This window comes from Cryptomeria japonica, chromosome 7 (assembly GCF_030272615.1).
Source record: "Cryptomeria japonica chromosome 7, Sugi_1.0, whole genome shotgun sequence".
Classification (NCBI taxonomy): domain Eukaryota; kingdom Viridiplantae; phylum Streptophyta; class Pinopsida; order Cupressales; family Cupressaceae; genus Cryptomeria; species Cryptomeria japonica.
This window is the reverse complement of record NC_081411.1, coordinates 768,230,492-768,243,039: the sequence shown is the minus strand read 5'-3', so window position 1 is coordinate 768,243,039 and position 12,548 is coordinate 768,230,492.

Genomic DNA, 12,548 nt, shown 5'->3' with positions numbered 1-12,548 from the left:
AAGAGCTTCACCCAACCAAAGAGATGTTGTTAGAAGGTGAATCGGGTCTACAAAACATGAGACACATGCCAAACACTATTTGGATATGACTCAAACAAAATTTTATGAAAGATTCCTTCAAAAGTTTCCTCAAATAAGAATTTCTCAAAGATTTTTTGAAATGGCAAAACCTTTTTATATTAAGATTAATCATGTAAGCACCACGTATTGTTGTAGGATGCATATTGAATTTTCCATGTACTATGATATTTTTCATCATATTTGTTCTACTTTGCACACTAACAATGTTTTGCAAGAGTGCAATATACAAGCACCTACTAACTCTGTTAGAGAATTTTTTTCAAGTGTGCTATGTAATAGACATGATGGTGGCATTTACTATAAGATGCCTTGTTTGGAAGGTTTTTGTGCTATATGTGGTGGTTGCAACATTTACCAAGATGTGTACATTTGGAGAGCACACATGAAATTGGTAGGAAACTAGTTTCTTTTGGAAAATACAAGACAGTCACATATGGAGTTAAAGATGGAAAATATTTGAAGAGAAGTGAGCTAGTGAAAAATGATATGTGTAGCTGAATTTATGAAAATATTTCAAGAGAAACTAGTTTATGAGTACATAATGCATACACATAGAGATCGAAGGTTAGATGAGCAATTAAAGTTATGTAAGGACACATTTTCTCTTGGTAACATTGTCTCTATTATTGATTTTTATGAAAATTATACACTACAACCTCAAAATGAAGTGCAATCTATGTATTATCATTCTACACAAGCTTTTATTTTTGTACACATAATATTCATGCATGTAGATGATAGCACATAGGAGGATAGAAACGTTGTAAGAGAGTATCACTTCTACATAAGTGATGATCGCACTCATTCATCAGAGTTTGTACAAGGATGCTTTAAAGTTTTCTATGATAATTTAAAGGAAAGAAACACACAATACAACCGACACTTAATATGGTCAGATAATTGCACCACACAATTTAAGAATGCAAGGATGTTTTATTGGTTGAAAAGGATGCATATGACAAGCAGTGTACAACATTTTTGGAATTTCACTGAGGCTGGACATGGTAAGGGAGAGCACAATGGTGTAGGAGCATGCGTAAAAAGAGCCCTAGCTAGAGAAGAATTGAAGTACGAAGGTGGTGCTGAGTTGATAGATGCAGAAACAATTGTGCGATGGTGTAAGTCTATGATGAGTCTAAGTAATCCAGGTATGTCAATGGTTCATAGATATTTTTGGTTGATCATTGGATCTAACATTGAAAACTATCTATATTGTTGTACAATTTCAAGATCGAGTGACATGCACTCATTTATGAGTTCAAATGCAAGTTCACTAGTAATTTATATGACTTATCATCAGTGCCATATGTAGATTCAGTTGCCCGAGTCTCACCAATAGGTCCACCGACAGCAGAGGTAGAAGTAGTGGTTTCAGAACCATGAGTTGAACCATCAACATGACATGTTTACCGAGCAAGAAGCATCCGAGAAAGAAACCATGGTAGAGCAAGTGGTAGAGGTAGATAGGAGAAGAGGAGGAATGGGAAGGGAGAAGTGGAGGAATTGGTTTTGGATGATACTGCACCTATTTCGACGAGAAGTTTCTTAACACATTTATGAGCTATTTAGCTCATAGACCATTCCAATTAAATGACAAATTGTATGAGGGGGGTGGAAAAGTGGTGGGGCGCTACAATTGTTAGGTGATGTCGATTGCCTTTTTGCACAATTCGTGGCATTTCGCCCCTTACTATGAATCATCATTCATTAGTATTATTCATCATTTGAATGAGGAACTACAATTCTATGGAGTAGGAGGGCCCCTAAAATTCTATGGTAGGGTGGGGAGCCCAAGCTACTTCCTTCTGAAACAAAGCGACTAGACAGACATAAATGATGGTCCAGCTGATTCAGAAGCTGGGGCCCCTTATCAAAATTATCATCGGGTAGGAATAAAAGATCCAATCCAAAAGGCTGGGTTTGGTCCGACCACCCATGCGGGTAGGCCCACTGGGCAAGGATTCAATCCAACATGTGGCTGGAGCTCTTCTCAATCCATAGATCTGATTAGCCTGAAGGTGAGAGGCAAGATCCTTCATTTCTATCCGAAAGGAATTCAACAACTATCTTTATCAACCAACAACCTCTTCCTTTGGTCGATCGATCGCCCAAAGGAGATCAACACTCAATAGCCATACTCCCAGCTACAACGGTTGGGCACCCCTCTTGCCCATTCCCTTCCCGACAACCGCTCACACTCTGAATAGGCTAAGTTATAGCATTTATTATTAATCGCTTCCATTCAACCTTTCTTGAAACATTGAATTGAGCCTAGCCTACCTGAGCTTTCATTTTCTCTGGGGGATAGTTCTATAACGAGTTTCAATATACTAGCGAGAAACTATCCATCCAGTGCTTGGAAGGTAGACCAACGACCCCCTCTTTTCTATCATTCTGGGTTAACTCCTCATCATTCGATGGAAGTAGAGATAGTTGGGGGATACTCTGATGCATTTCTCTTGTCAAGTCAGAATATATATGTTTCTTGACCCTTGCGGTCAATCATTTCATCCCACCCCTTTGACGTGGATTCACTCAGAAAGAAAAGGCAGTAAGTTTGGCTTCCCAATCGATGAGAAAGCCCACCCCTGCCCGGCCTATTTGGCAAGGGCCTAAGGGGAAGATGGTATGTTTTTGATCTTCAATCATGTATTGTTTGTGGGAAGAATGTGAATCACAAGAGTGGGTTGACAAATGGTCATGTAGACCATTGGTTCTCATTGATACATATAAAATTCCCAAAGCACTACAATTGAGCTAGATGGAGACATGACTGGATTTTGACCATGTATTTGACCTAGTGGAATTAGGGGATTTTTTGAGTTAATTTGTTTGCAAGTATTCTTTGTAGTTCATTTTGTTGTACATCACTTTATTTTTGGTATTAATTATCACTTTATAAAATGTAGGTAATGTGTATGTAGTTGTTGCAAAAGAGAATAATGAAGAAAGAATGGATTACTATTTGTGTCGTTACGTTGAGCCTAAAAGAAAATTGAAAACCACAATCATCGACAGAGAGGGTATTGAGTACCCAATAGGGTCTGTTGTCATGACAAGAACATGGCTTAGGAGATACCCTATCAAGAATTCTAATGTTTGGTTGTTTGAGGACTTTGAAACACAAAGACATATTCTTCATTTCTCTAACCTTATTGTTGCAACAAATATTCATTTTATGAAGTATCGTGGTAGACCTCATAATAAGATTTTATGGAAAGTTTGTGAATCTGACCACGAGGCAATACTTGACACAATAGGGTTAGAGCTGATCCTGAAGGCTCACTTGGTTGATTCTATGGTTCAGAGTAGAATGATTTTGAGAATTTTATATATATCATCGACAAATTGTACTATATTCATTTTTTGTATATATAAATGCCCATGAGATATTTTTACATGTTTAGGGGCATAATTTTGTATATTTAAATGACAATGAGCTGATTTGTACATATTTAGATACCAAATTTTGTATATTAAAATGGTGATGAGCTGAATCACACATATTGTAATGCCAAATTTTGTATAAAAGGCCATTAAATGATTTGTAAGACATTTTTTTGTATATTCAAATGGCCAAGAGCTGATTTGACCATATTTAGAGGCAAATTTTTGAATAATATGTAACAATATTTTGTGATTATTTTTTGTGTCTATGTTTTGTGACTATGTTTTGAGTTTATGTAACGTAATAAGGTCAATCATAAGCATTCTTGATTCTTGTAAAATAATGGAGAATTATTTGTGTCATTATCAGGTCATAGGAGTCATAGATTGAGTCTAGATACAATTTGAGAAAAAAATGTCATTATTGTAAAAAAAAATGTCAAAAATGTTGTCAAGCAACACATCGCGTTGGTAGGGTATAACTCTTGACATTTTGATGCTTTGGGATGCATGAGAGGAGAATGCCTAGCATAAACCTACCTCCTGGATGTGCTCGTGATGTTGGTTTGTGCACATGATGAACCGAATCAATTCTAGCCTATCTTGCAACTTTGCATTGCATGCAACTGATGGTTTTGCAGCAGGCGAAAAAATTCTACCAAATAAAAATGGCTCAGGAGCCTCACACAACCCCAAAGATTTAAAGGGATTGATAATATGTGTCCTGGATTAGAAGAAACAATCCTTCAAAGTTTGACAAATTTTTGGACTTAGGAAACTTGAGAGATCATGCCGGTAGGGTATGACTGTCGACGTTCTAGCACTTTGGGATGTATGAGAGGAGCATTCCTAGCATAAAAATGCCCACCTAAATGCGTTTGAGATGTTGATTTGTGCATACAATGAATTGAATCAATTCTAGCCTATCTTGCAACTTTGCATTCCATGTAACTGATGATTTTTGTAGCAGGTGAAAAATGCTACCAATTGAAAATGGATCCGAGTCGTTAAAAACCAAGATAGGCCATTGTAGAGGAGCCTCATGTGACCCCAAGGGTTCAAATGGATTGATCATATGTGTTCTATATTGGAAGAAACAGTCCATCAAAATTTGACAATTTTTTGGACTTAGGGCACTTGAGAGATCGCACCTATAGGGTATGACTCTCAACATTCCGACGCTTTGGGATGCACGAGAGGAGAATGCCTAGCATAAACCTGCCCACTGGGCATGCTCTTGATGTCAGTTTGTTCACATGAGAACCAAAATTTTACCATTGCGAGCGTGAGGGTGCTCTCGTACCACACACATATTATTGTTTATATTCATATTGTATATTTTTGTTGTGTATATTCATATTGTTGATTACATAGGCAAATATTCATTTAAATTTATAAAAGGGAAGCCACCAAATACATCGAATACACAATAATGAACTAATTACAAAGAGTTTTGTAGGGTTAATTCGACATTTTAGTAATTTAATTAAATTATATTCCACGATTGCAATGTTTTATATCATAGATTTTTGTTGTTCATACTCATATTGTTGATTACATAGGCAAATGATCAATTAACTTTATAAAGGGACATCCACAAAATACAACGAATACACAATAATGAACTCAATACACATTTATTAGATTGACTATCAACATTATATATATATATATATATATATATATATATATATATATATATATATATATATATATATATATAAAGGCATGTCTGCCAAGTCAATACAAGTATTACAAAAATGTGGCATATGCCGTGTCCAAATCGATATATAATAAAAATGTAGAATATATCTACATGTATTGGTCATTCTATGACCACAAATAGCACTATATGATCCTAAACTTGTGGTGGATCATCAAAATCAAGCCTCTTCAATACAATACATGGCTCTGTAGATGGCTGCAAAACCACAATTCAAAAGCCAAGTTAGAATTCGTTTGTAGAAAATAGTTCGCAATTAACAACATAACTATGCATTTAACTATAATTCCTTTGCAATTGAAATGTAGATTACCTCATTGACTGATCTCAGAGCTAATGTCTTCTCTCTCCTCTCCTTGTCACTCTTACGAGTTTTCTTGAAGACAAACTTAAAAGGATCCATGTTATGGCTGAACCATGAAGGGGTCTATTGTAGATTAAATGTATAATTAATACAATGTACTAACATAAATACATCAAAAACACTTAAAAGTTATAATATAGAGAGAAATGACGTACCGGTGCCTAAGATGCTTCTCCAATGGATTGAGGATGGCTGACCATCAGTGGTGAAACTATCGCTATTACCTATTAAAAAAATGACCAAAGATTAAATAAAATTAATATAATGATAAGTATTGTAGGTTAAAAACAATTAATGTAATATATCAAACAAAAGTGTACCGGATCTTGAGATGCTTCTCCAGTACACAGAGGAGGGCTCATCATTGATGAAATATCTATGGATTTTTCCTATATGAAAAAATTATAAGATTATAATTTATCACAAGTTCACATGTACATGTGCATATAATCATGAAATCAAGAAAATAAAGTAGATATACATACCTCTGCCCTCTCCTGATCCACAGGTGAATCAGGTGCATTCAACAAATCCACATAGCTCAATGGTTGTTGTACATGTAAAATAGACAAAAAACACTATTCAATCTACAAACCCCAACTAAGACTTGATTTCAACATTTTCAAAAAATTGTACAACTAAAAATGTGTTCAATTACCTTCTTCCCATGTTTTGGCGTCTTTGAAAAAAATAAAAAATAAAAAATTTACATGAGATATAGTGCAGATAATATATTAAACATAATTTAAAAAATCTAAAATGAAATGACTTGCATATTCCATCAAAACAATACATAAAAAATGTTGTACAAAATATGATACCATATAGCCTTGTAGGCCAAAATCGATCGCTGAGAGCATGATGTCATCAATTTGGGACATTTGGTCCCTTGTCAACACCTACAAACAAAAATTGGACCAAGTATTAAAGATAGTTAGTATATCTTGTAATTTTTTTGAATTCAAAATGTACTATTCTATTTTAACATGTTACAAAATTTATACCTCAGGAATCAAAGTTGTTGTAGTAGTAATTACAGGAGGAGTATGGGATACCGCTGCTGAATCCTGAAATGCATATTATTTGTCTCAATTTAAATCGATGTATAAATGAAAATTTATTTATAAATAATTACAAATTTAAAGTGACTGATAAATAAAATTCTATGAATTCAAATCAACACACCCGTGTCTCTCGTTGATGGGCAAACACCATGTCCATCAACTACTCTATCAACACCAAATCCTCAGTCATGTAGGCCTGACATCTACTCCCACAAATCATGGACTAATGAGAAGTGGATCTATCTGTAGTGGCCGTGTCATCAATCCCTGAGCATATCCCCGAGCAACTAACACACATATGCTGAATGGGCTCTCTATTGTCACCTGGTGCAAACAATGGCTCATCATTGAGTACAATAGGGTGTGCTAATGATGTCCCATGCTGGATGATGGCACCAGTCCATTTTGTGGCTGCTTGAAGAGTTTGTAGCTCCATTGACTATTTTAGCTCTACTGGGACAACTTGATGCACCTTGGGTTTGGGTGCTAGGGGGCGACAACTCTCCGGGGCTAGTCACCTATGGGCTCCAGGTCTATCTTGGGCAGAGCCACCACCTCTACCATGGAACTCTCCTATGTCAAAATAGTTTGGCTACACATTGAGGGAAAACTTACAGTATACTTTTGTCAAAAAATACAATCGCACCTCATAATTATTACAAGGTGGATCATCAAAGACCATCCACCACCTCTGCCAAAAAAAATTATTCATTTGCACATTGGTACACCAATGTATGAGAAACCTCTTTGCATTAAGAGGTAATGACTCACCAGTTTTAGGATCAACAAAAAGGGCACATATTTGTTGTTTACTAATATTTTTATTTTTTACTCCCTCGTATGATATCCCATCAGCATAGTATTGATGACACCTATCCCTAAAGTTTCCCCATTTTGTAATTTGTGTGGAAACAATTGTGGCACCACTAGCTAATGTTTCTAGGCTAGTGGTGAGGGATTCATGATGCTCAAGTTCAAATGTTTTCAATTTATTAATTAGTCTATTTATTTAAGATGTGTTTTTCCCTAACTAATTAATCAATTACTCTTGTGTTTCAGGTGTGCGATCAAAAGGAGGAACTGGGGGTGTATCTTGTGGGTTTTCAGGAGGTGAATTTTATTGTTCTTGTTGTGGATTATCAAAATCTGGTTTTTGAAACAAAAAAAATAAAAAATTAATCAAAATTAAATTCAAAACGTAAAGCAAATTGAATAAACGAGAAAGAAAGGCAAAAATTTAGAAAAACCAACCTTGATCCATAGCGTCTAGAGGAGAAATAAGGCACCCCATTCGCGGTTTCATGGAGGAAATGGGGGAAAAGACATCGTGGTCATGGCAAAATAAGACCTAGTTTTTTTTTAAAAACTTTTTTTGATAGGTACCGTGTACGCGGTTCTTTAGGGCTTATGAGCGTGTACATGCTCACTTTCCTAAAAGCAGTGCGTACGCTCTACCTTTTTTAGGCTCGGGAACAATGGACCTAAGTGCATATAGGGTGATTTCAAATTTTATAACTGAATACGTGCTGCTTGTTTTTTCATGTTTTTTTTGGATGGTGTCCACTTTTCTGACCACCATCTTTGTGCACATACCCACAAGCCTGCAAATTTAGACTTGTTTCTCATTCTTGTAGGGCCATAACTTGGGCAAACGGACTCCACTTTTCAACTTCCACACATCCTCAAAATGGCCTTAGAGTCACATATTCATATCTGTAGGTATATTTTCTAGATTTTTTTCTTAGGTTTTCATTATTTTTAAAGGAGTTGATTTCTTGATTTCAGGCTTTATCTTCATTTCAATTGCACTAGGGTTTGTGGTTTCTTTCTATGGTGGGGTCAATTTGTCTTTTTCAAATCCTCTTCACAGCTCAAACCTATGATAGACTCTATTGTTCATCTTACACTCCATAACTATAACACCTAGAAGGATCAAATGACTAAGTTGCTTATGTCCAGAGGTTTGTTGTCTGCTTTGGATGAGACCCAACCCACCTTGGATCATCTGTTTGAGGTTTTGAGGCTATTGGATTGATTTCCATACATGTTCCCAATAGTCTCCTATTTCACCTTGAGTCATGCATTACTCCACGAGCCATGTGGACTAATTTCAAGGATTTTTTGGGAAAGTTAATGAGCTGCGAACAATGCAGCTAGAGATGGAGTTGACACATTGGTTCCTAATTTATTTCCCACTATTGAGGACTTTCTAGAGAAGTTCAAATCCCTTAGGTCTTTGTTAAAAGGTTGTGGTAAGGATAAATTTGACAAAGAGTGTGTCTACTTGATTTTGGTTAAGCTTCGAGGGCCTTTCTAAGTCTTCACTTCTAAATTTTATGCCTCAATGGATGCTTTGGGTATAGCCTTAACTTTTCCCTCTTTTGAGGTCTTTTGTGAGTGGTTAACACAAGAGTAGGTTTTGTTGATTAACATGAATCACTTTCAGGCTCCTCATCCCAGGCCTTGGTAGCTCATCCCTCTAAGGGAAAACAAAAGAAGAAGTCGAAACCTAAGGAACAGTCTTCATCGAGTAGTTAGAGTCCCTCCAAGACCCCTCAACAATCAGATCACAAGTCCAAGTCCACTCCATCACCTTCTAATTATGCCAATTCTATTGATTCTTCCTCTAAGACGAAGAAGAAAACTTCTAGTGAATCTTGTAGTTTTTGTGACAAGGAGGGACATCCTAATAATATATGTTTGAAGAGCCCAGAGATTTAGAGGAGGCAATGTATAAGAATCACATTTCAACCCCCCATTCTTCTTCCTCAAATAAAGGAAAAGGTAAAGCTCTTTTTGCATGGGCGTTATCTACAAATGCTACTTGGATACTTGATTTTGGTGCTTGTTACCGTAGACGTATAAAAATGACCATATTCCTAAATGAATATTTTATGTTCATTTCTCTATTTTATTAAATCCAATTTAATTAAATTATCCACATTCCTCTATTTAATTAAGTAAATTACTCAATTTATTTAAATAAAATTCACTATACCCATTTAATGAATAAATCATTTTATTCAATTAAATCCCCCCTATCCACTTTTAATTAAATTCAAATTTAATTAAATGGTTATCCTAAGATTGAATAAATCTAATTTATTTAGTTTCCCCAAATTGCAATCAAATTGAATTAAATTACTTTATTTCAATTAAATCCTATTATCCCTCCATCCACTTGCAAAATCCTAAACCCCTTTCTAATCCCTTCTAGAATCTTCTAATCACTTCTAATTAGCCTAACCCATCATTCTAAACTTTGTCACATTCCTAAGCAAAGGGAAGTCACTTCTCAAACCTCAAAGTCTTTGATAACCATTAAAGGCTTCAAGCCTTCAACCACTTAATTCCTCAAAGTCTTTGATAGCCATTAAAGGCTTCCAACCTTCAACCACTAAATCCCCCAAAGTCTTCAATAACCATTAATGGTTAACTCAAACCCTCTTACATGATTAAAACATTTGTTTTAACTCAACTTTCATCCAACCCAAGGGTCTCATCAGGACTTTAATGCTTTGACCATGATTATCTCTTAATTATTTGCACAAAGGTTTATCCTTGGATTAACTCTTAATCCAGTGGGTAATCCTAATTTAAGCTTGACCCTTACCTTCTAGATAACCATAAGGTCTTCTCAGGCATTTAATGCCTCCAACCCCTTCTCTCAACCCAACCCTATGTTGACACTTGTCACCATTTCATTGGTGCAAATTGTGCACATGGATCCCCAACTTTCAAACTCAACCCTTGATTGAAACTTTCAATCCTGGCCATCCATTGCCTTGTTTTTGCTATAAATAGAGCTCTCATTCCTCCATTTTAATCATCATCCAAATTTGTAGTATCACACTTATGCTCAAATACATTCAAGCTTTCATATCATTTTTATGCTCATCATTTTAGCCTCTTTGAAATCAGGAATTAGTCTAAATATGCATGTTTAGAATAATTTCTTTATCATTTAGCTCAATCATAGACTAATATATCATGTTAGGATAGTATTTATACTAATCCTGTCATCTTATCATATAGTTTATTACATTTTAAGATCATGCATACCTTAGCATACCTTTCATACTAAAAACTATCAAAGCATCCCTCGTTCTTGCATTTGCCATCCCTAAACCATTTTGCTTAGTAATTTGAGAGCAAAAACATTGGTTTGAGGGACATTGTGAGATAGAGAATTATGGGACCCACCTTGGGAAGTTGAGTAACACATCGTTACTCCATAGCTTGCATCAAGAAGTCCTGTGTGTGTGTGTGGACAAGTCATTTAGTCATATTTTCACATATTTAGTTTTATCAACCCGCTTTTTCCACATACATTTCTGGTGCCCACCGTGGGACTCGACCCCAAATATCAAATCGGTTTTTGAAACTAACCACTTTTGCAGGCATGCGCGAAAAATTAGTTAGCACATTCAGTTCACTGTTTAGCGCATCCAGTAAACATCGTAGCACATCCGGTCCACTGTTCAGTGCGTGCAGTCCATCATCTAGCGCGTAAAGTCCATTCTTTAGCACATAGCCTCGACTAATTTTCCTATAGGTCTCAACGCAAAAGAAAACCAGAGCAGCACTTTCGACGTACAGAGTAGCGCATCCAGCAAACAGTGTAGTGCGTGGGTACTTAATTTTAGCGCATCGAGTGTATATTGTAGCGCATACAGTCTGTTATGTAGTGCACCAAAGACAAAAGCAAAAAAAATAAAATTTGTAACCGAAAATGAAATTTTAGACTTGTGGAAGTCCACCAAATCAGCTAACATTTTTTTTTCTCTGGTTTGCTTGCAGGATGCTAGCCAAATTTGTTGCAGAAAGGAGCGTAATCTTAGAATTTTTAGATGGTTAAGATTTTATCTAACTTAGTTAAGTTAGTTTAAAATTTTAAAACATCTTTTATTCTTAAAATTAACCTCACTTACTTCTTTTGGGCTATAAAATGAACTACTATCCGAAATCTTCTCGCTTTTATAGGAGAAAAACACTTCATTTTGGAAGCTATAAAAAGAACCAACAAATATTTACTTTGGCAAAGGGATTTAAAAAGAATATCACCATCCTTTGGTGTCTAAAAGGATTCACTTTATTTTTGCAAAGTAAAAGAACCTCATTTTTATTTTACGCAAAGCAAAGAGGGAAAGTTTTCCCCTATTGATTTTCATTTTGCTGACCAAAACATCGAATTTACTTTGTTGACCAAATTCCTTTTCATAGATCAGAAAATCATTGCCTTGAAAGGATAAAATAAACACCATGTTTTTGTGGAGCAACATCTCCACATAGGTTTTAGCAAATCACTGAATTGAAAGGCTAAAAAGAACCAACTTGATTGCTTTGTCTCGAAAGTGGAAGGAATATGCTCTCCCCTTAATTGGGTGATCAAAAATCTAGACCACTCTTATGGCTTTCTGTACTTCAAGTATTTACATCCTTTAGCAGGCCTGCCTTCCTAAGGACTTGTAATCAACTCTTAAAGCCGTTTATGGCTGGTGTGAAGGGAACAACCTAAGTGGGGAACAACTTTGATGCCAAGAATTCCAACCCACTATAATCAAATGTGGAAAGTGACGAAAGTCCTTTTCAACGGTTGCACGCAGCGATTAGCCTTCCCCAAATATCCTTGAGATACATAAAGCCTTTGTTCTAAAGGTTGGGAAGCCTCTTGAGGGAGTTTATCAATGACGGCCGAATGGGAAGCCTGATTATGAACCATAGAAATAGAAGCTTTGAACCGAGTCAGTAACCAGACATTTATAACATCATAGTGCAAGGGTGGGGAAGAATCCGCCCCCAAGATTACTCACCATATATCTCCCAAGATAACTACTCAACTGTGAAGCAATTCACTTTGGGTTACTTTCTGGCAAAAGGCAAAAAAATGGGCACCCTCTAGGGGGTGACACGGTTGTTTGAGCTGACG